Source organism: Dendrobates tinctorius, unplaced genomic scaffold (genome assembly GCF_039654945.1).
Source record: "Dendrobates tinctorius isolate UK_male_01 unplaced genomic scaffold, ASM3965494v1 ptg000079l, whole genome shotgun sequence".
In the NCBI taxonomy this organism is placed as follows: Eukaryota; Metazoa; Chordata; class Amphibia; order Anura; family Dendrobatidae; genus Dendrobates; species Dendrobates tinctorius.
In genome coordinates this window covers 6,595,502-6,616,079 of record NW_027361747.1, presented here as the reverse complement: position 1 = coordinate 6,616,079, position 20,578 = coordinate 6,595,502, and positions in this window count along the sequence as shown.

The window sequence follows — 20,578 nt, the reverse complement described above, 5'->3', positions numbered from 1 at the left end:
TAACCCTCCCTGACACCCCATGCATAAACTGGCTCCGCAGCGCTGGGTCATTCCACTGTGTGTCTACGGCCCAGCGGCGAAATTCCGAACAATAGTCCTCTGCCAAGCGCTCCCCCTGGCGGAGGGCGCGGATTTTAGATTCCGCTAGAGCCAGTCGGTCAGGATCATCGTAAATGAGTCCGAGGGCAGAAAAAACATTATCAACAGAAAGAAATGTAGCAGAGTCAGCTGGTAAGGAAAATGCCCATGCTTGGGGGTCACCACTCAGTAATGACAACACCAGCCCTACCCGCTGGGCCTCATTACCTGAGGAGATTGGCCGCATGCGGAAGTATAACTTGCAGGCCTCCCGAAATACGACAAATTTGCTGCGATCCCCTGAAAAACGTTCTGGCAGCGGAAACTTCGGCTCTGCACCGATACCTGCAGATGCCGTTTGCACCTTCGCTACTACCAGGCCCTGCTGCTGAACTGCCCCTTTCGACTCGGAGACCTGTAAGGACAGCGCCGCCAACTGGCGGGTTATGGAATCTAATGGATCCATGGACTCCTGAAAAAATGTGGGCCGATTATAATGTCACGTAAATAACACAGTCATGTTATGGCTCCCCAAGCTGGTTGGGGCATTGCGTCCCTGAATGTCAGGCAAATTAGATCCAAATTCAGGAGGGCAATCGTTCTAGATTATATTAAACAGATGAATGCTCACATCTTTTGTCTTCAGGAATGTGGGATTGTGGACGCGCCAAGCGATAAGGACTGGCCTTACGGACAGCATGTATGGTCTGGCTCATGTGTTAATAGGAATGATGGTGTAAATGCCTGAGCCTCCAACCTTTCCTTGTCTCCTGCTCAGCCCTGCACTTAACCCTCCACCCTCCACCCAGTGAGGAGGCACACCACCAAAGCCCCCACACAAATAAAGACAGACAGGGAGAACTTAAACTGCACTGCGCCGCGCACACACACAGGAATATACAGTAATGTGAACAGGGCACAACTAAACACAAATATGGGAAGGAGAAAGGATAACAACGGATCATACGACACCAGATACGAATCTCTCTCTCTGCAACACCTCCACTCCAGACCGGAACCACTTGGTATGAAACACAAGCTATAATCGGCGACGCCCATAGGCCAGCATGACTATTTAAAGACCGTGGGCGTGACTAACCATCCAACCTGGTCTCCAGCAGGATTAACCCCCGAGAGCCTGAAGATCAGGCCGGCGCCACTGAGGCTATAGTGGCTGGAGGTGGAACTACCTCTGCCTGCCGGACGCTGTGGTGTGAACAGCGTCCGACATGACACTGAGTGAGCTTATGTGTGTGACTCCGGAAATATATACGGAGATTTAAATTTTTCCCTACACCGTATACAGCTGTACGCTTCTGATACAGTATGTCATGATCCATGCTGGATCATGACAGATAATATGCACTAGTAATCTTTTTTTTTCCTTAAGCTGTGGTGCTTAAAGATAGTTTTGCCCCCGGTGGCCTTTAGGGTCATTGCACTGTGGTGGTTTCAGTTCTAGTTTTGCCCCCGGTGGCTGTTAAGGTCATTGCACTCTGGTTTCTTTAGTTTAGTGCATGTGATTATAAAGCAGGTGTGATTGCTCTGGCTCTGCTATAAAAGAGTGTCAGGTGTGGCAATCGCTGTTGGTGATAGTGATCATTTCTAACCATCCTTGGTGGAGGAAGGAGCTAGAGAGAGTTCCTTGCTGCACAGTCAAAGTCCTGGTGTGGAAGGAGTCACAGAGGGGATTTTCTTGCAGCTCTGACAGAGCTTGGTGGCAACTTTCAAGAGGAAAGCTGAATTCTGGTGGTGGACTCTGTTGCTGGGAGCAAGAGCAACAGAGCAAAGCTAAGTGGTGTTTCCCTGTTTGTATTTTTCCCTGGTGTGTATTAGTACAGCGGTGGGGCCAGTGCCTGCATCACCCAGATCTCTAGCAAGGGATAGGTGCAGGGTGTGTTAGGGTGACAGGTTCCTGATCAGCACCCGATGCGGGATCGGCCTAGAGATCGTTAGGAGTGTGGAGACGCTGACTCAGGGGAGTGCAGGAGGTCTCCACGTCCCCGTTCCCTATCACAGGGCCCACCGTTGTAACTGTTTCCCCTTCCCCCGTGTCTTGTTGTTTTGGTACCGGCCTGCGGGTCATGTCACACTGGACAGTTACACGTGCCGTGTCTTGTTGTTTCAGTTACCGGACTGCGGGTCGTGTCAAACAAGACGGGTCCACGTGACATTATCACCAACCGTAACATTTTTCTCAGTTGAGCCATGGGCCAAGTGCAGACTGGTGAGCAGTTGCTGCTGGCCCTCACTGAGGTTAGTGAGGAGCTGCATGATGTGTTTCAGCAGCACCTGCAGCGGAATTATGGGTCTGAGGCCTATCCTCTGCCTCAACTAGAGGGTCCATATACGGCTTTGGTGAGGATGTGCCGTGGAGTCCCTGCTGGGGAGCAGGACTTGCTTATACAGGCGGACGTACCCAGGCAGGTGGGTGGAGTCGGTGTCCCCATGGTGCTGCCTGGTGTTCCCCAAGGTGAAGGGGTACGTCCCTGTAGTGAGCAGACTAATTATTTAGTCCTTGGCACTGACGCTGAAATTTCTGTACTACCAGAGAAGCCATGCCCCCTGGTCGTGTGGAGGAAGACGACCTGGGAGTGTATATTTCCTCCTCGCCCTCAGAAGGTACTATGACAACAGAGGTGATGGTTGACGAGGTACCTGAGGGCATACCGGTGCTTGTGGATAGTGGAGCAGAAGTCAGTCTGGTGGATGCTCAGGTTGTCCAGACTCATAGTCTGAGGTGTAAGACACTGGACAAGCCAATAAGCATCCAGGCCATTAACTCTGTCCTACTGAGCCAGGGGGGTTAAACCAAGTTGTAGAAGACATTGAGCTGCATAGCGGATATCAGGATGTGTCCCAGCCATACTACGTCTTGGAGGGAAATCCAGCACCTATCGTTGTGGGCCCCCTTTGGTCTAAAAAACACAACCCAGTCTTAGATTGGTGGACTAGGGAAGTAATCAGCTGGGAGCAGTCGTGTGAGGGCTGCTGCCTAGGGGCTACTGTCTCTGCCGTCTCTACGAATGTCCCCTTCCTCTCCAGTGGCAGCAGCTGAGGTGCTGCAGGAGAGTAGGGGCAAGGCTCAACCTTCGCCGTTAGCCAACCCTGAGAGGCACAGACCTCGTAGTAGGAGGGGTTGGAGGGTGGTGTTTCCCTTGGTGAATTGCGGGGGTGTGAGTGTGGTGACACAGGGGGATGCCACTGTTATCAGCTCCAGAAAGAGTTCACCGTATTGTGACAAACGAATGTGTGGCAATAAATGTTCAGGTCCGGACCTGTGTGTGAACGAGCATGTATGAATGGCCACCAAAAACATCCAGTGGAAGTGTGTCGCGGGGGTCTGGAATTCTCAGGTGATCGGGCCGTATCTGGTGTCGGCTATCCAGGGCCTGGAGACTTACCAGCTGGAGTTACCCACATACTTGCCCATACACCTCTCGTTCCCCAGATCGGCGCTTTGGAGATGGGTGGTGCCTCCGGAACATACATTGCCAATACCAGCGGTGCTCGTTTGTCATAAACCTGAAGTGCAGGTAGTTGGCTGGGGTGAACTCTGGACCTGGTAGTCCCCGCTGTAGGTGGTTCCCTGATGAGGAGCGGTCTTGAGGGTCCAGAGGCCCCCTCATTAATGGGAGGGTACTGTCATGATCCATGCTGGATCATGACAGATAAAATGCACTAGTAACCTTTTTTTTCCCTTAAGCTGTGGTTCTTAAAGATAGTTTTGCCCCCGGTGGCCATTAGGGTCATTGCACTGTGGTGGTTTCAGTTCTAGTTTTGCCCACGGTGGCCGTTAGGGTCATTGCACTCTGGTTTCTTTAGTTTAGTGCATGTGATTATAAAGCAGGTGTGATTGCTCTGGCTCTGCTATAGAAGAGTGTCAGGTGTTGCATTCACTGTTGGTGATAGTGGTCATTTCCAACCATCCTGGGTGGAGGAAGGAGCTAGAGAGAGTTCTTTGCAGCACAGTCAGAGTCCTGGTGTGGAAGGAGTCACAGAGGGGATTTCCTTGCAGCTCTGACAGAGCTTGGTGGCAGCTTTCAGGAGGAAAGCTGCATTTTGGTGGTGGACTCTGTTGCTGGGAGCAAGAGCAACAGAGCAAAGCTAAGTGGTGTTTCCCTGTTTGTATTTTTCCCTGGTGTGTATTAGTACAGCGGTGGGGTCAGTGCCTGCATCACCCAGCTCCCTAGCAAGGGATAGGTGTAGGGTGTGCTAGGGTGACAGGTTCCTGATCAGCGCCTGGTGCGGAACCAGCCTAGGGATCGTTAGTAGTGTGGAGACGCTGACTCAGGGGAGTGCAGGAGGTCTCCACGTCCCCGTTCCCTATCACAGGACCCACCGTTGTAACTGTTTCCCCTTCCCCCGTGTCTTGTTGTTTTGGTACTGGCCTGCGGGTCGTGTCACACAGGACAGTTACACGTGCCGTGTCTTGTTGTTTCAGTTACCGGCCTGCGGGTCGTGTCACACAAGACGGGTCCACGTGACACAGTACCATATATCTGCTGTTTGTATTACGGTGAAATCCATACTGAGAGAGTGTCTGTGTGTGACTCCGTAAATAAATACGGAGACTTAAATATTCCCCTACACCATATACAGCTGTACGCTCCTCATACAGTACCGTATATCTGCTGTTTGTCAAATCCATACTGAGTGAGCGTCTGCGTGTGACTCCAGAAATATATACGGAGATTTAAATTTTTCCCTACACCTTATACAGCTGTACGCGCCTCATACAGTACCATATATCTGCTGGTATTTTTGGTACATTTTCCCAAACATGAGGAAGTATGGTGGAAGAGGCCGCAGACGTGGGCAGGGGGGGCTAGCTGGTACTGATGGTGGTGGTGGTGCATCTGCTGGTAGTGCCAAAAGCACAATAGCTCCTAAGGCAGGAGGTGTTGAGCCTGCATCATCATCTGGCTCCAGAAGGCCTGGAAGGCTCCCTTTTCTGGGACCAGGTAAACCGCTTTTAAAGCCGGAGCATCAGGAAAATGTTTTGGCTTACATTGCCGAAACAGTCTCCAGCTCTATCGCCTCCTCTTCTGAAGTTTCAAAAACTGCAAGCACTGAGTCGTCAGTGCAGGCTCCTGGTCAGGAACAACACCTTTCCTTGTGTCCTTCACCCCCACCAAAAGTGAAGGATGCGGCAGGCCACAATTCAGATTACTCTGTGGAGCTCTTTTCACAAACCATGCCTGGGTTACCAAGTCAAATCCTAAATTCCCCAGTCTAAGATGAATATGACATGGAGTGCACTGATGCACAGCCAGTACTATATGATTCTGCTGGTACATTCACCCAGAGCACTGCATTGCCCTAGAAGTCTACTGAGCCAGATTCTGACCCTGATGAAACTCAGGTGCCCCTTCCTGCATACTATACCACCTTACACGGTGACACAGAGGAAGGTGCAGATGATATTGAAGAGGAAGTGATGGATGACCCAGTTGTTGACCCGGATTGGCATCCATTGGGGGAAGAGGGTGCCGCTGGCAATAGCTCAGAAGAGGAGGAGGATCCGCAGCAGGCATCGACATCGCAGCTGCGGTTATCTGGCAGGCCCGTAGCAGTCCAAAAACATTTTAAAAAAGCAAAAAGAGTTGCAGGACAACTTGGCCAGATGGTCAAATTAGAACAGCATGCGAGCCCTGAAAATTTTTCCCATAGTAGGAAGAGTGCAGTGTGGCACTTTTTTGACCAAAATCCTATTGATGAGGCAAAGGTTATCTGTAAGAATTGCAAAAGGACCTTTAGCCGAGGGAAAAATCTCCGAAATTTGAATACCAGTTGCATGCTTAGACATGTAAACACCATGCACTTGCAAGCATGGATGGACTACAAAACCTCAGGTAGCACACATGCACCTGCTCTGACTGAAGGTAGCCAGCAACACTACATCGCTTCCCCCACTGTAAGCCCACTGGTTAGCACACCACCAGCAAGAAATGTTGAGGTGTCATCGCAAGGCCAAAGCAGTAAGGAAATCACAATGTTTTTCCAACGAAAGACTGCATCTAGACCACCACCACCACCATCACGAACACCAACCCCCCTCAGTCCGCCATGTCCACCGCTAGTTCCACCATATGCAGCTCTCAAGTCCAGCTCACCCTAGCAGAGACTCTGAGTAGGACAAGAAAGTACTCATCCTCTCATCCGTGTACACTGACTTTGAACACTTACATTGCCAAACTGATCTCATTAGAGATGCCTTTCCATTTGGTTGAAAGTGAAGCATTCTGAGAGCTCATGCCCTACGCTGTCCCCCGCTATGACCTACCCAGTCGGCACTTCTTTTCTCGAAAAGCCATCCCTGCCCTCCACCTGCATGTGAAAGACCGCAATGTCCATGCACTCAAACAATCAGTGAGTGGAAAGGTGTAACTCACAACAGATGCATGGGCCAGTAGGCATGGCAAGGGCTGTTACATGTCCATCACTGAACACTGGGTGAATGTGGTGGATGCAGGGTTCACAGGGGACAGCGGCGGTGGGACAGTGCTGCCTAGCCTACGGTATAGGCAACAGTTGGCTGTAGGCGTTCGACCCTCCACCTCCTCCTCCTCCAGAAGCAAAAGCTCGTCGACAGAGTACAATCGCACGAGCACTCCATCCGCAGCTAACAGTGTTGCACACGAGGTGTCCCACTGTCGAACAGCTAGTGGTAAGCGTCAGCAGGCTGTTTTAAAGATGATGTCTTTGGGCGACAACAGACACACCGTGGAGGTACTGGCCGACTACTTGCAGCGAGAAACTGAGTCATGGCTGGGCAGTCTACATCTTGAGCCAGGCAAGGTAATCAGTGATAATGGATGTAACTTTGCGGTGGCCATAGCCCTGGCAAAACTCAGACACATACCTTGCCTGGCTCACACCTTGAACCTGGTGGCGCCGTGCTTTATAAATAATTATCCGGAGCGACCAGCCCTGCTCCGTAAGGTGCAAAGACTGTGCTCGCACATCCGTCGCTCGCCCGTAGACTCCAGTCGTATGCAGAGGCTGCAGCGATTGCTCCACCTCGCCAAGCACCGCCTAATCATAGACGTTTCAACAAGGTGGAACTCCACCATGCACATGTTTGAGAGGCTGTGCGAACAGAGGCAGGCTGTAATGCATTTATGTGAGGATGCACCGGCAGGCAGTTTGAGGGCAGACATCGAGTTGTTGGGTGTGCAGCGGTCAAAGCTGTAAGACCTCTGTAAAGTCCTTCATTGTTTTGAGGAATGCACACAGCTGGTAAGCGCAGACAACGTCATCATAAGCATGAGCATCCCACGTATGCATCTGCTCATGCAAACTTTGATGCAGATTAAGGATCAGGCGTCTGCAGCGGAGGAGTAGGGAAGCCTTGATAACAGTCAGGCATTGTCTGCTCAGGGAACTGTCCTGGACGAGGTGGAGGAAGAGGAGGAGGAGGATGAGGGGGATGATTACTTTGGGGAGGAGGATGCTTCTCAGGGGGCAAGAGAAAATGTTGGCATGGCAAGGTCAGGTACAGGGTTTGTGCGTGACAGGAGGGATGTGGATTTTCCAGAAAGTGCTCCTCCACCCACCACTGGCAGTGCATCATTGACACCTGGAACATTGGCCCACATGTGTGATTATCTCTTGCAGATCTTAAAAAGAGACCCCCCACATTGCCAAAATTATGAAGGATGACGCCTACTGGTTGGCCAGCATCCTCGATCCACTCTTTAAAGGCAAATTACAGAACATCACGTCACAGGAGAACCTAGAGATAATATTGGCGATCAAACAACTCTGGTAAACCATTTGTTAGAGGCATTACCAGCACACAGCAGCAGTGCAGGTTCTACCACGAGCCGTACTTGGCAACATGGAAGAGGTGTTCATTGTGCACACAGCTGAAGTGGCGTTGGAGACAGGGGTTTCATGACCATGTTGTGGACTGATTTCTCGAGTACCGCTCACATGACTGGTAATACTGAATCAATTGCAACAGACAAGAGACAGCAGTTGTGAACTATGGTTCAAAATTACCTCTCCTCCCCTATCGATGTTCTCCCTCACAGTTCATTCCCCTTTGACTACTTGGCCTGTAAACTGGACACCTGGCCTGAATTGGCTCAATATATCTTACAGGAGCTCGCTTGCCCTGCTGGTAGTGTGCTATCAGAAAGAGTCTTCAGTGCTGCTGGATCAATCCGGACAGAAAGAAGGACCCGGCTGTCGACCCAAAATATAGGTGATCTCACCGTCATTAAAATGACCATGCGTGGGTTTCAAAGGATTTTGTACCACCTTCCCCTGATGACACATAGGTTGCCAGCAAAATGGCTCGCTTTGTCCTCCTCTTCCTCCGACTTCTCCAATTCCTCCATTTGCAGCTGCTGAACGTCCAGCCTACACCTCAACATATGCCAGTTTTTCCACCTCCCTAACTGGGCTGTACTCCCCCCACACAACTTTAGCCAAATAACCCCCAGTTTTCAATGCGTTACTATTATTATAAAGTAAATTAAGGTTGACAAGCTTAAGTAATAAGAATTGATATCGTTGCCATTGAAATGGGCACTGTAGGTGTGTTTACTGTCCTCCACTCAATGCCGACTTTTATTCCCCATTGACTTGCATTGTGTTCGGGTTTCGGTCGGAACTCTGACTTTTGCCGATAGTCGGCCGATTTCGTTCGACTCGACTTTTTTTAAAGTCAGGTGGTCCGAAACCCGACTCGACCCTCCTGGAGGCAAAGTCGCTCATCTCTATTAGACACCTCTGTAATTCAGGAATACTGTGTCACTGTTTTTTTGCCTGTGAGTAAGCTGCAATATCTAGGTACCGTGCATTGCCAGGTGTATATGAAGCTTTTATGCACGATTTACATACACTTGGTATATGAAGCTTTAAGGCACAATTTACACACACTTGGCATATGAATGGCGGTGATATTACCTAAAGCATTAGTATTGGATCCATTTTTCTGTCCTGACTATTGATTTTAAGACAAATATAGGGTTGTGTGGTCCAATTTTTTACTTTCTACCAGCTTTTTTCTTTGGTTATGCTTTTTGAGCACCTTGCACTTTTTATGAAACGTGTTTTTGTTATCGATTGAAATAAAGGTTATATCTTAATCCAATTTGCTGCAAAAAACTAAAGAGTGGATTTACCAGTGCTATTTTTTGGCAAAATTATTCACATTACTTGCATTGCCTACATCCTGAATTTAGTAGTGCACATTATTTTCACAAATATACCTGCTTGAGGAGGGTTGTGGCTATGCAAGTAAATGTCTCACATCATTTCACTGTTCTCACATGGAAGAGAATCCCCTCCTGGCGTTGCTAAAACAGAATGGTATTCCAAAGTGTCACCTGATTTATGACAACACTACCTATGGGAATTTGAGACGGCATATGTTGGAGCATCTGAATGAGGCTCAAAAAGCTGTTGCCTCAGCCAATCTGGAACATGGGTTAATTTGAGATCTGACATTGGCAGATGATGAGGGACCTATGTCACCTACTAATGTCCTTCAAAGAGACTTCAAAATGTGTTGGTGGGGACAAATTTGAAATCAACTACAGTTGTGGCCAAAAGTATTGACACCCCTGCAATTCTGTCAGATAATACTCAGTTTCTTCCTGAAAATGACTGCAAACACAAATTCTTTGGTATTCTTATCTTCATTTAATTTGTCTTAAATGAAAAACACAAAAAGAATTGTCCTAAAGCCAAATTGGATATAATTCCACACCAAACATAAAAAAGAGGGTGGACAAAAGTATTGGCACTGTCATGTGATGCATCTCTAATTTGTGTAATTAACAGCACCTGTAACTTACCTGTGGCACCTAACAGGTGTTGGCAATAACTAAATCACACTTGCAGCCAGTTGACATGGATTAAAGTTGACTCAACCTCTGTCCTGTGTCCTTGTGTGTACCACATTGAGCATGGAGAAAAGAAAGAAGACCAAACAACTGTCTGAGGACTTGAGAAACCAAATTGTGAGGAAGCATGAGCAATCTCAAGGCTACAAGTCCATCTCCAAAGACCTGAATGTTCCTGTGTCTACCGTGCGCAGTGTCATCAAGAAGTTTAAAGCCCATGGCACTGTGGCTAACCTCCCTAGATGTGGACCGAAAATAAAAATTTACAAGAGATTTCAAAGCAAGATTGTGTGGATGTTAGCTAAAGAACCTCGACTAACATCCAAACAAGTTCAAGCTGCCCTGCAGTCCGAGGGTACAACTGTGTCAACCCGTACTATCCGTCGGCGTCTGAATGAAAAGGGACTGTATGGTAGGAGACCCAGGAAAACCCCACTTCTTACCTCGAGACATAAAAAAGCCAGGCTGGAGTTTGCCAAAACTTACCTGAAAAAGCCTAAAGCATTTTGGAAGAATGTTCTCTGGTCAGATGACACAAAAGTAGAGCTTTTTGGGCAAAGGCATCAACATAGAGTTTACAGAAGAAAAAAAGAGGCATTCAAAGAAAAGAACACGGTCCCTACAGTCAAACAAGGCAGAGGTTCCCTGATGTTTTTGGGTTGCTTTGCTGCCTCTGGCACTGGACTGCTTGACCGTGTGCATGACATTATGAAGTCTGAAGACTACCAACAAATTTTGCAGCATAATGTAGGGGCCCAGTGTGAGAAAGCTGGGTCTCCCTCAGAGGTCATGGGTCTTCCAGCAGGACAATGACACAAAACACACTTCAAAAAGCACTAGAAAATGGTTTGAGAGAAAGCACTGGAGACGTCTAAGGTGGCCAGCAATGAGTCCAGACCTGAATCCCATAGAACACCTGTGGAGAGATCTAAAAATGGCAGTTTGGAGAAGGCACCCTTCAAATATCAGGGATCTGGAGCAGTTTGCCAAAGAAGAATGGTCTAAAATTCCAGCAGAGCATTGTAAGAAACTCATTGATGGTTACCGGAAGCGGTTGGTCACAGTTATTTTGGCTAAAGGTTGTGCAACCAAGTATTAGGCTGAGGGTGCCAATACTTTGTCTGGCCAATTTTTGGAGTTTTGTGTGAAATGATCAATGTTTTGCTTTTTGCTTCATTCCCTTTTGTGTTTTTTCATTTAAGACAAATTAAATGAGGATAATAATACCAAAGAATTTGTGTTTGCAATCATTTTCAGGAAGAAACTGAGTATTATCTGACAGAATTGCAGGGGTGTCAATACAACTGTATGTCATCCCCTCAAATTCATCATGGAAAATCACTGAACAAAATGCAAGATGAGATTGAGGATGTACAGCAACTTGCACGTGTTCATCAATGTCCTTTGTCAGTTAAGGATCCTCAAGGACCATTTTATATTCAGCAGGATTTAGAGTAGAAGAAGACAGAGAAAGAAGAGGAGCATGAGCAGCAGCAGATGGAGAGAGACATAGCCGTGGCCCAGGCATGGGTCAAGGCTGACAGAATGAAAACGACTGTGATACTAGCCATGACAACCAACTGTTGTAACAGAGTGATGAAAATTATACAATGGGGTCTTCGGTCATGCTGGCATGCCTGGGACGACTAGTGTATTTTAACCATCAAGCAAAGGGATGACAATTGGATAGTCATGCTTTTAGACCCTCGCTCTAAAAACAAAATGCATTTTATTCTGATTTATGAAAGAGACTTCAAATTAGTTTAGTGACATATAGGTGTAATGACAGGTTGTTCAGCACTGCCAGTAGCTTGTCACACCCAAGCAAACCAGATTATACATTGGTTGCAAAAAAAACTCAAGTTGATATAATAATAATAATCTTTATATATCACCAACATATTCCGCAGTGCTTTATAGTTTATCAGTGTCAAAACACAAGTCATAAGTAACAACATTAACAATACAATAATTAAAGCAAAATATGACGACCCTGCTCTTGAGAGCTTACAATCTACAATGTGGTGGGTGAGATACAAAGTACAGGTGTGTATTTATAAGGATGTATTTACAATTATGGTCCAGCCATCTTGAGGGAGTGGGGGTTAGATATAGTGAATGGGCTACACAAGCACACTTACACATAAAATGACTTTGATTAGTGAATGTGATAGGCTGCTCTGAACAGATGTGTTTTGAGGGAGCACCTAAAACTGTGCAAATTGTGGATAGTCCTAATTTCTTGGGGTAGAGCATTCCAGAGGATTGGCGCAGCGCGGGAGAAGTCTTGGCGTCGGGAGTGGGAGGTGCGAATTAGTGCAGAGGTTAGTCGAAAGTCGTTTGCAGAGCGCAGCGGTCGGTTAGGCCGATAGACAGAGATGAGGGAGGAGATGCAAGGGGGTGCTGCACTGTGGAGAGCTTTATGGGTGAGAACAAGTACTTTGAATTGGATCCTATAATGAATGGGCAGCCAGTGTAACAATTGGCGAACAGCGGACATGTCCAAGTACCGATTAGTCAGATCGATGACCCTGGCTACTGCATTAAGTATGGACTGTAGAGGGGAAAGTCGAGTAACAGGGAGGCCAATTAATAGGGAGCTGCAGTAGTTGAGGCGGGAGTGGATCAATGCAACAGTGAGGGTTTTTGTTGTTTCCATGGTGAGAAAAGGGCGGATTCTGGAGATGTTCTTTAGGTGAAAGCGGAAGAGCGGGCAAGAGATTGTATATGGGATGTGAAGGCTAGGTTGGTGTCAAACATAACAGCGCGCCTGCTGCTGGGGTGTTATTACGCTGCCACCCACGGAGAGGGAAATGTCAGATTTAGGGAGGTTAGTAGATGGCGGGAGCAGAAGTTCAGTTTTTGAGAGGTTAAGTTTCAGATAGAGAGCAGACATGATGTTGGAGACTGCGGACAGACAGTCACTGGCTTTCTGTAGTACCACGGGGGTAAGGTCGGGTGATGACGTGTATAGTTGTGTGTCATCAGCATAAAGATGGTATTGAAAGCCAAATCTGCTAATGGTCTGTCCAATTGGGGCCGTGTAGAGAGAGAAGGGAAGGGGGTCAAGGACTGAGCCCTGAGGTACACCGACAGTGAGAGGAAAAGGAGATGATGTGGAGCCAGTGAACAAAACACTGAAGGAGCAGTCAAAAAGATAGGAAGAGCACCAGGAGAGAGCGGTCTCCTTAATGTCTAGCGACTGGAGCCTAGAGAGTAGGAGACAGTGGTCATCAGTGTCGAAAACTGCAGAAAGATAGAGAAGAATGAGCAGAGAGTGTTCACCATTACATTTTGCTGTCAGAAGGTCATTGGTAACTTTGAGTGCAGTTTCAGTTGAATGTAGGGGGCGGAAGCTGGACTGTGAAAGGTCTAGGAGGGACGGAGTGGAGAGGTAATGGGTAAGGCGGGAGTAGACTAGGCTGTTATGAATGAGTCACTGGAGGATGAGAAAACAAAAATACAAGCTAAGTCCAGAAAACCGGAGAGGTTGGTAGCTATCGGATTGCAGACCCCTGATCCTATTCACCACAACTAACAGTAGCCGTGGGGAGTTCCTACGGTGCCCTAGACCCCTCGTCACAGCCGGAGAACTACATAAGCCTAAAGAAAGAAAGGGGAAATCTAAACTGCCCCAGAGCAGACCCCAAAGCGAGAACAAGATTTAGACCGGGAGCAAGTCCCACAGGACTGCACAAAATTCCTGACATCATGAGACAAGATGGGCCACCAAAAAGAGCGACTCACCAGATCTCTGGTACCAAAAATACCTGGATGACCAGCCAATGCAGAGCAATGAACTTCAGACATCACTCTCTTCTTCCACTGGTCAGGAACATACAACTTTCCACTGGGACAACGCTCAGGTTTGTCCTCCTGGAACTCTTGCAGAGCAAGTCTCAAATCGGGCGAGATGGCAGAAAGAACTACCCCTTCGCCTAAGATGGTAGCAGGCTTGGTCACCACAGGAGAATCAGCAAAGAAACTCCTAGAGAGGGCGTCTGCCTTGTCATTCTTAGTTCCAGGAAGAAAAGAGACCACAAAATCAAAATGTGTAAAAAACAAGGCCCACCTAGCCTGTCTAGGGTTCAAGCGTTTAGCCGACTCTAGGTAAATCAAATTCTTGTGGTCAGTGAGGACCACAACTTGATGTTTAGCTCCCTCCAACCAATGTCTCCACTCCTCAAATGCCCATTTCATGGCCAACAGTTCCCTATTCCCCACATCATAGTTACGTTCAGATGGAGAGAACTTTCGGGAAAAGAAAGCACAGGGATTCATTTTAGATGTTACAGGATCCTTTTGGGACAAAACAGCTCCTGCACCAATCTCAGAAGCATCCACCTCTACCTGGAACGGGAGTGAGACATCAGGTTGCCGCAAAACCGGGGCGGAGGTAAATCTTCGCTTCAGCTCCTGAAAGGATGCAACAGCCTCCGGAGACCAATTCAACACATCAGCACCCTTCTTAGTCAGATCAGTCAATGGCTTGGCAATACTAGAAAATTTTGCTATAAATTTCCGATAAAAATTAGCAAAACCCAAAAACTTCTGGAGGGCTTTCAAAGAAGTGGGCTGAACCCAATCATAAATGGCCTGTACCTTGGCCGGGTCCATTTCAATAGTTGACGGAGACAAAATAAATCCCAAAAATGAAATCCTCTGTACTCCAAAAAGGCATTTCGATCCTTTGACATACAGGGAATTCTCCCTCAAGATCCGGAACACAGTCCGAATATGTTCCACATGAGAATCCCAATCCTTGGAAAAGATCAAAATATCATCCAGATAGATAATCAAAAATTTATCGACAAAGTCTCGGAAAATATCGTTCATGAAGCACTGGAAGACAGAAGGGGCATTAGTGAGCCCAAAAGGCATCACCAGGTACTCAAAATGTCCCTCCGGAGTATTAAACGCCGTATTCCATTCATCCCCCTGCTTAACGCAGATAAGATTATACGCCCCCCCTGAGGTCAAGCTTGGTAAACCAGCAAGCACCTCTAACTCTAGAGAATAGATCAGAAATCAGGGGTAACGGATACTGATATTTAATAGTAATTTTATTGAGGGCACGATAATCAATACAAGGCCTTAAAGAACCACTGGCTACGTCGATGGTGCCGTCAGCAACGATTTGGATTTCTGGATCACGGAGTGAACTACTTATACGATGGACTACTTGCTAGAGATGGGGTGCACCTTACGAAGACTGGAAAGCATGTATTTGGAAGTCGCCTTGCTACACTTGTAAGGAGAGCTTTAAACTAGAACAACATGGGAAGGGAAGCAAAAGACCAGAAAAAGCCATACACCTGACAAATGCTATTGAGAACTCTGCTATTAGAAGTGGAAAGGAAGAACAAAGACGAAAGAATCTAATTAATAAAAATATTGGAGAAAGAGAAACCAATCACAAACTAAAATGTTTCTATACTAATGCACAAAGCATGGGCAACAAACAAGGAGAATTGGAACTACTAACACAGGAAAAGAAATATGATGTCATTGGAATCACTGAAACTTGGTGGGACAATACACATGATTGGAATACAAGACTAGAAGGATACAACTTATTTGCAAGAAACAGACTTGATAAACGAGGAGGGGGTGTCGCATTATATGCTCGAAACGCGTATATCTGCACAGAGATTGAAGCTTCAGAGACTGGGAGTTCTGTGGAAACTGTTTGGGTAAGAATACAGGGACAGAACAATGGAAAGGACACCATTGTAGGCATTTACTACAGGCCGCCTGTGCAAGCCGAAGATATAGATGAACTCTTTATGCATCAGATGGCCAAGTTCTCCAAAAAATATGACATAGTTGTCATGGGAGATTTCAACTATCCAGACATTTGTTGGGAATCTCTCTCAGGCAAAACTAACAGGTCAAGGAAATTCTTATCCTCTCTTGCTGACAACTTTATCTTCCAAAAGGTAAGGGAGAAAACAAGGGGAACTGCTACCTTGGATCTAATCCTTATAAACAGGGAGGAAATGGTTGAGGAGGTAAAAGTGGCTGGGACCCTAGGAGGTAGCGACCATGCTATTTTAGAATTTTGGATAACTAGAGGTGGAAGACCTGTGAAGACTCAGACGTCAAGGTTAGATTTCAGAAAGGCAGATTTTAAGGGATTCAGAAAGAGAATTGGAGGGATCCAATGGCTGGATATCCTTAAAGACAAAAATGTCCAGGAAGGATGGGAAATCTTGAAAAATGAAATTCTCAAAGCACAGTTGTTAACAATTCCGAAAAGAGGGAAGAATAGGAAGCATTTAAGGAAACCAGGATGGATGAACACAGAACTTAAGCACATGCTAAAAAGGAAGAAAAAAATGTTTATAAAATGGAAAGAGGGAGGCATATCTAAAGAAGAATATAATGCTGTCTGCAGAACCTGCAGGGCACAAATCAGATTAGCTAAAGCTGAAAATGTACTGAGGCTTGCAAGAGATGTCAAAAGCAATAATAAAGGATTTTGGGGATATGTCAAAAGTAAAAGAAAAGTCAAAGATGCTATAGGATTTTTACAGGATGAAAATGATGAAATGGTAAGACAGGATGTTGAGAAGGCTGAACTTTTAAATTCCTATTTTGCATCTGTTTTCTCTCAGAAAGGAAATGCAACATCAACTGTTATTCACTGTCCTATTAAGGGAATAGAAGAATCCAGGATATCTATAAACAGAAAGATAGTGAGGAAACACTTAGCTAACCTAAATGAATTCAAGTCTCCAGGTCCAGATGAATTACACCCCAGAGTACTGAAGGAGATAGCAGAAGAAATTTTTGAACCCCTCTCCATAATCTTTGAAAATTCTTGGAGAACAGGAGAAGTGCCAGAAGACTGGAGAAGAGCAAATGTTGTTCCTATCTTCAAAAAGGGGAAGAAGGTGGACCCAGGCAACTATAGGCCGGTGAGTCTGACTTCTATACCAGGAAAGATCTTTGAACAAATTATTAAACAACATGTATGTCAATACCTGGATAAGAATGAAGTGATTAAACAGAGTCAGCATGGGTTTGTAACTAATAAGTCATGTCAGACAAACTTAATTTCCTTCTATGACGGTATCACTGATTGGGTGGATCAAGGAAATGCTGTAGATATAGTATATTTTGACTTCAGCAAAGCATTTGACAAAGTCTCTCATACAATCCTTATTGAAAAAATGACTAAGTATGGAATGGACAAGGCAACTGTTAGGTGGATTCATAACTGGCTTAGTGATCGGACCCAAAGAGTGGTCGTAAATGGCTGCACATCCAGTTGGAAGAATGTCTCAAGTGGGGTACCACAGGGCTCTGTCCTGGGCCCTGTATTGTTCAACATCTTTATCAACGATTTAGATGAAGGAATTGAGGGTAAACTGATTAAATTTGCTGATGACACAAAGCTAGGAGGGATAGCTAATACTAGAGAAGAGAGAGAGAGGATTCAAAAAGATTTAAATAAACTGGAGAAGTGGGCAGCAACTAACAGAATGGTTTTTAACAGGGAGAAATGCAAAGTACTACATCTGGGCAATAAAAATGAAAAAAGCATATATAGAATGGGAGGAATAGGGCTAAGTGACAGCACATGTGAAAAAGACTTGGGTATACTAATAGATCACAGACTGAATATGAGTCAACAGTGTGATGCAGCAGCAAAAAAGGCAAATGCAATTCTAGGATGTATTAACAGAAGCATACAGTCTAGATCACGTGAAGTCATTATTTCCCTCTACTCCTCTTTGGTCAGACCTCATCTGGAATATTGTGTCCAGTTTTGGGCACCACATTTTAAAAAAGACATCAACAAACTGGAGCAAGTTCAGAAAAGAGCGACCAGAATGGTGACCGGTCTGCAAACCCTGTCTTATGAGGAAAGGTTGCAGGATTTGGGAATGTTTAGTTTGCAAAAGAGAAGACTGAGAGGAGACTTAATAGCTGTCTACAAATATCTAAAGGGCTGTCACATTGTAGAAGGATCAACTTTATTCTCATTTGCACAAGGAAAGACTAGAAGCAATGGGATGAAACTGAATGGGAAGAGACACAGATTAGATATTAGAAAAAACTTTTTGACAGTTAGAGTGATCAATGAGTGGAACAGGCTGCCACGAGAAGTGGTGAGTTCTCCTTCAATGGAAGTCTTCAAACAGAGGCTGGACAGACATCTGACTGGGATGATTTAGCGAATCCTGCTTTGAGCAGGGGGTTGGACCAGATGGCCCAGGAGGTCCCTTCCAACTCTACGATTCTATGATTCTAACCATCCTTTTTGGCCACAAAAAAAAAACCGGCACCTAATGGTGAAGAGGATGGTCTAATATGACCCTTCTCCAACGCCTCCTTAATATAGGACCGCATAGCCTCGTGCTCGGGTACAGATAAATTGAAGAGCCGACCCTTGGGAAATTTACACCCAGAGCTTAGTTCAATTGCGCAGTCATAACTCCTATGAGGAGGCAAGGATGCAGACTCATTCTCACTTAATACATCATAAAAGTCCGCCAAATAGTCAGGAACATCATGCGACTGAGGAGAGGTGGAAAAAACCGGAGCCTCACTAAAGGCATACCGACAACCCCAACTCACCACAGACACAGATTTCCAATCCAGAACTGGATTATGAATTTGCAACCAGGGAAACCCCAGAACAACGGCATCATGCAGACCATGCAATACCAAAAATCTGCAATTTTCTTGATGGTCTGGAGCGACCCGCATGACCACCTGGGTCCAAAACTGAGGTTTATTTTTAGCCAAAGGAGTAGCATCAATCCCCCTCAAAGGGATAGGCGTCTGCAGAGGTGTCATCGGAAATCCACAAAGTTTAGCAAAATCCAAGTCCATTAGGTTTAGCGCTGCTCCCGAATCCACAAAAGCCTTGGCGGAAAATGTGGACAGGGAGCAGATCAGAGTAATTGCCAGAAGAAACTTAGGTTGAACACCACCAACAGAAAACATGTGTGCAAAGCGTTTCTCTCGTTTAGGACAAACAGAAATAATATGCGAGGCATCTCCACAGAAAAAACACAGCTTATTACGCCTTCTGAACTCCTGACGTTGCGCCTTAGACAAAACTCTATCACATTGCATAGGTTCAGACGTCTGTTCAATCGGTGGCAACACCTCTCGTGCAATCCTGCGTTCACGTAAACGCCGATCAACCTGAATGGCTAATGACATAGAATCGTCCAGACCAGAGGGAACAGGAAATCCCACCATAGTATCTTTTACGGCTTCTGACAAACCCTTCTGAAAGAGAGCAGCTAAGGCATTCTCATTCCAGGTAGTAAGGACCGCCCACTTTAGGAACTTTTGACAGTACAACTCTGCAGAATCTCTACCCTGGTTCAATGCCAACAGGGTCTTTTCAGCCTGATCAATAGCATTAGGTTCGTCATACAACAACCCCAAAGCTTGAAAGAATGCGTTCACATTAGTCAGAATAGGATCATCTGGTTTCAAAGAAAACGCCCAATCCTGGGGATCGCCACGCAGCAAAGAGATGACAATTTTAACCTGCTGCGCGGAGCTCCCTGACGAGTTAGGCTTCAAGGCAAAAAATAATTTACAATTATTTTTGAAACTCAAAAATTTAGATCGATCCCCAAAAAATACATCAGGTGTAGGGACTTTGGTTCAACAGCATGCGAACGAGCAAGGTAGGCGTAAATTCCCCGCACTTCCGCAGCGAGCTGCTCCACACGATCAGACAATTGCTTTATCTACATTGAGAGAGAAAAAAAAAATTCCCCCTACGGCCTCAGAGATATAGAGGAAAGAATATACACACAGTTTTTTTTTTTTTAAACACAATTCTTTCCTGCTCTTGAGTACCCTAGGATCTGCGGTATGGCGGGTGATTCTGTTATGATTGAGTCACCGTAGGAGGCAAAAACAGAAATGCTAGCTAAGTCCAGAAAACCAGAGAAGTTGGCAGCTATCGGATTGCAGACCCCTGAACCTATCAACACAACTAGCAATAGCCGTGGGGGGTTCCTACGATGCCCTAGACCCCTCGATCACAGCCGGAGAATTAAATAGGCCTAAAGAAAGAAAGGGGAAATCTAAACTGCCCCAGAGCAGACCCCAAAGCAATAGGCAGCCCCCAACATATAATGACGGTGAAGCAAGATGAAAATACTAACACAGACAGAAAGACTGAGCAAAGAGGGGCCCAAGCTAACTAAATAGAAAAGGACAGGAAGGCTGCTGTCTGCAATCCGTGAAAAACCCTATGAAAATAAGAGCCAACAGACTGACAGTGAAAAAGGCCCTGAAGACGCTAGGCTTCAAAAAAGCTATGTCAGTACTCAGGAATATACTGAAGACAGAGCTACAGGCAAAAGGATATTCAGCTCACCCCAGCAGGGAATGGCAGAATACTGAAAAGCAAGGAAAACAAAAAATAAAACAAAAAGGTAACAGGCAAAACAGAAACTTAGCTTTAGAGGAGCAGGAATCAGACTGGTGTCCTAGAAGTCCACAGAGAAATCACCCGCAGGGCAGAAGGGCGTCGGCAGCCTTATATCCAGTCCGTGACTCCAATCAGCCAGTCATCCTCATTAGACTCAGGTGCCTGATAATCAGGCTCATTACCTTACCTTCCTTTACCAGAATAGGGAGTTCACCAGACCCCAGTG